This window comes from Alosa sapidissima, chromosome 2 (genome assembly GCF_018492685.1).
Source record: "Alosa sapidissima isolate fAloSap1 chromosome 2, fAloSap1.pri, whole genome shotgun sequence".
In the NCBI taxonomy this organism is placed as follows: domain Eukaryota; kingdom Metazoa; phylum Chordata; class Actinopteri; order Clupeiformes; family Clupeidae; genus Alosa; species Alosa sapidissima.
Window position 1 is genome coordinate 1,228,382 of NC_055958.1, and position 4,531 is coordinate 1,232,912.

Consider the following 4,531-nt stretch of genomic DNA (forward strand, 5'->3'; position numbering starts at 1 on the left):
GAGTACAGATAGCAAGCTTAAATCGTGAGGCACGGAATCCGCTCTTGTAATCCAACGCATACGGTCGCTATCCTGCAGAGGAAGCAGCGACTTTACTCGGGGTGCTCCGGCTGCAGTCAGCGAGAGCGACCACGGGCGATGCTTCTCAGCGCGATCACCTTCAGAAATCTCTGCGCTCGGTCACATAAAAGATGATGCCCCCACAAAGAGAACTAGGCGGCCCAGCCCATTTTCACTTTCACGACCGCCTCAGCTGTTGCCACTTTGAGGATGACAATTAAAAGGAAAACTCGGTCATAAAATGCAATTCGTGCGCGTTGGGATGTTTCTCTCGTGCAAGTGAAGACAATGTTTAAATCCCTACGCAAAAGTCCATAGGCTGAGCTTCTGCAGATTCATCCGAGTGATTTTCATGTACAACACACACCAACATAAAATCCAAGCAAGCGTCTGTGGGTTGCTGGCTGCTGTGGCAGAGTGCAGACTAGTATAACATGCAAGAGGTCAGTGGCCGACGTTATGTCCGTTGAAAAAACTCCAATGGGCAATGGGCGGTAACTTTCTTCTCCCACCGGTACCAGTGTAAGCTTGTCACACTGTAGAGACTCTGTTGTTTGTCAATAAAACATACCTTTCAGGTTAAAATACACAGAGAGACTCGCGAATCCCGTTGGAGTCTCGGCTGGTTCTCACACACTCTGGTTTATGTCACCTTCGATTTATAACCTTGTAAAACACCCTCCAAATAGCACGCCGTTGTCTCTGCAACGCCGCAGCGAGGCTATTGTCATTGATAAAAGCGTGCGCTAGGTAGCCTAAACAAACACCCTTAGGCGTATCGGCGTGTCATAGCCTAGCACGTTTTCGTATATCCAAACTTCGCTTCTCTATGACTGAAGCTCCAATGTGGTGGTACTGACGGAATTCCCAAACAAATATTTCATTTCCTTGTCGTCTGGCAGGACGCTTCCCCGTACTCCCTCAATTTCAAAAGTGAACCCACGTCGCTGTTTCAGCCGAGAGGCCCGCCTACTAGGAGGCGACAAGGAGTCGTAACTCCTCCCGAATGAACAAATAAGGGGCTTCCCACGCAGGTGGAAGGCGTGAATAAGGCTAGCCTACTTAAATATTCAGCAAAGGGCAGTTAAACGATGTATGCTGAACGTCGATAAAAAAAATATGCCAAGAAATTGTCTTAAAATATGTAAAAGTTGTTACAATATCATTAAGTGCATCTACATTTTATAACAGTCAATGTGTCCAGCTCGAGAAAAAAAATGACATCGGATAGGATAGGTAGGCCTACTGATGCTGAAACTAGCATAGGCCTACATTAAAAATCCATTTGACCAAACCAAGAATGAAAGGATTATGATTATTCCACAAGAAAACAGGCACAGAAATTACGTGATTTTATGGGTTTGACATTGATATTGTGAGATAGGCTATAACCTGCACATTACTGAGACGAGACACCTGCTCCATCTGGCATCATGTTTTTGTTTGTTTTTATGTATATAATGTTCGTAATTGTATGTAATGCTTTGTTTATTTTTTGTCTAGTTAAATGTATTTTCTCTTTATCTGCATTATTTTTTGGTAGGTTTGTGTTATTCTTAGTCCTTTTTTTGCTGACAAGTCTGCTGATGCTGTGACGTTAAGTCAACTTAACGTTAAAGTCCATTGGGCTGAGGACCGAGCCATGGTTAATCGTTGACGTTGGCTTTTGTCCTGGGCCTCTGGTGTACTCCATCCGTGAACGGCGCTGCGCTTCGGAAAGGGATTTCTCAGGACGGTTGTGGTGGACCTCTGGGTACGTCTACACGAAACCGCCGGGTGAATTTTCTCTTACCGCTTTCACACCTTTAACGACACCGGTAAAGAAAAAACTCGCGTGCACACACAGAGGTGTAACCGGCTAAATGTTCTGTAGTGCATATGCCAGACCAGTCGATGGCGCCGCTGTGCAGAAGCTTCACGTTTAATTTGCGTGAATCGCGTAGAAGAAAACATTGTTGAAACAGTTTTTTAAGCAGTCGCATGAAATAAGGAGACTACAAACAATTTGGTTTTCAATTCAACTGTTAAACTAATAAAGTTAATTTTCAAGGTATGTGACTGCTATGTGAAATTTCAAATGCTTAGGCCTAGTCTACGCATTGCATTAGGTCTGAGCACCACTGGAGAAAACATTAACATGCAGTAAGCTAATGTTTAACTAAGTCAAGCTAACGTGTGCTTCTAACTTAGCCACAAAAGGCTGATAGGCTACATAGTGCACATAAATCATGAAAGGGGGAAGAAAAAACATTTTAATATGATAAACAAATGGTTTGGTTTGTTTTGACGTGTCAGGTCGAGTGCCGTGGCTATGTCGTCATAAAATTGCCGGCTTCGAACCTACAGGCATCTACACGGCGAAAGTTAGCCGGCGGTTTCAAAAATTCCTACTTCAGAAGCCGATTTCAAAAACTCTCGGTTACAGTCTCCTAAACTGCCGGTGTTGTGTACACGCAAGGCGTAACCGATAACAAAACCTCACCGGTTTCACAAAAACCAGCGTTGTGTAGACGGCCCCTCTGTGAGAGATGTGTCGCTGCCGCGACCACTGGATTGACCTGCGAGCTTCAATGCTCTGCTGCTTGGAGTCTGGATTGAGTAACGTTAACGTTAGCGTTAGAAGCAAGTTTGAAGAACTCTGATGGCAGTGATCTCACTGAACAACAAACGCTGTCTATTTCCACCGAGTTGCTAATCTGTAGGATCACCTACGACTTCAGACTGCTCATTGCTTCCAGTGCTCTCCAGACTGCCAGGATAACGTTAAATCCTCCGGGTTGGACACTGCTTTCATCATTGCCCTTGGACTATTCAGCCGGTTAACTAGATGAAACCAACTGGACTAAATTAACATGAGTTTTCTTTTTAAAATGTCTTATTAATTATTTATTTATTTATTTTTATTTTTTTGTTTGTTGTCCATATGTTTCACATGTTGTATGTGTCACGGGTAGGCTATACGCTGGCGCGCCGCGAAGCGGTCATATAATGATTGTCAAAGTTTTTTTTTTTTTCCGTCATCTACTTCCTGAATTTTTGGTCAACGATACCCGGGACACCGAACCACCGGGGCACATGAAATTTGGTGGGTATGTAGCCCCACTAGACTTTTACAGAAAAATTTCGTTTCGTCCCTGGGGGCCACTCCCCCCCCCCCCGTGCTGGGCCCCCCGAGCTGCAAAAAAAGCAGTTTTTCCTAAATAACTACCTGAACCGTGGCACTGAGGATGAAGAATCTTTTATGGTATGTTGGTCTCAAGGGCCAACATCAACCTGGCCCATAATCACTCATTTGTGATTTGCACCACCCCCCCCCCCCGGTAAAAAATGAAAATGCAATATTATTCTGCTTTAATCGCCCCTATCTTCAGTTAAGATGTTCAGAACTGCACCAAATTTTATGTGTATGATTGACCTGGCATTCTCTGGGGGTATGCCAAGTTTCGTAGAATTTCATCCATGGGGGGGGTCTAAAAAAATTAGGTTATGTGTACATTTAGTGACTGTACACTCATTGGCCTGTAGATTGGCGGTGCACACATATACACATGCACACACACACAGGCACCCACATACTATCGGTATTAGAACGGCCGATACATAATTACAAATTCAGTAGGATTAAAAGAAAGCCAAATATTCATCATCATGGCTGCATTTCCAGTATTGGCGATAAGTAGTCGTTTGTCCACTAGATGGCGCATCATTGCAGTGAGACGTAATTTTGTTGTAAGTTAAAAGTGGGTTGGAAAAACAATGGACGCTTCCTACAAGGACTGTTTACCGCAGAGGACGTCTAATAAGGATAGGACGATGTTCACGTGAAATGTAATTCCCATTTCTTATTGAAGCCGAAATAAATCTGAGGATGTTTATCGTACATGCTTGGTTTTACTGCAGGTACGTTAATCTTATAATATCAATAAGGACCTAGGTAATGTTACCGTTAGCGTTGATAGCAGCACTGTAATTGTATCTTTCGACTGTCATTTGTTGCACGTGCTACAAAAATCATTCTGTGCAATGGAAGATTTACCAACGTTACACCGGTCTGATACAGTTTTGCCTATACATGCGTGAGACTGAGACGCCTGTTTATTTTGTTTTAAGTGCGTGCAGGGTGTGAGAGGGGAATCGATGTGCTTTGATTCCAGCTTGGTAGTTGTAGTCTGTGAAATTAAAAAGCACGTGTGTGTGAAGTATCCAAACAATGACACCTTCATTTCATTATGGCTGCCTTAGCAACACACCTTAAGCTACTGTGTAGTGGGTCCCATTTAGAAGTGGCTACTTCATTCGTGCTTTCCTTGACTCATGGAGCTGCGTGAATTTTATTACAACTTTTCGCCACGGTATGGCAGTTTAAGTCCGCTTGATACTGTAAGGCGTAAGCCATTGGTTTCCAAAGGAGATTTTATTTGTGTCGCCAGCAGGCTCGGACTGGTAATCTGTACAACCGGGCATTTGTGGG

The 4,531-nt window shown here is 43.7% G+C and overlaps 1 protein-coding gene across 1 annotated transcript in view; it reads right to left on the minus strand.

Moving 5' to 3' along the window:
• LOC121694399 (immunoglobulin superfamily member 3-like) overlaps positions 1-968 on the minus strand; it is a 67,677-nt gene extending 66,709 nt beyond the window's left edge. The window contains exon 1 of the mRNA XM_042074556.1: positions 1-968. This exon is cut by the window's left edge and continues 466 nt beyond it. The gene's annotated coding sequence lies outside the window, so the exon portion shown is untranslated.
• Positions 969-4,531: the final 3,563 nt, after the last annotated feature.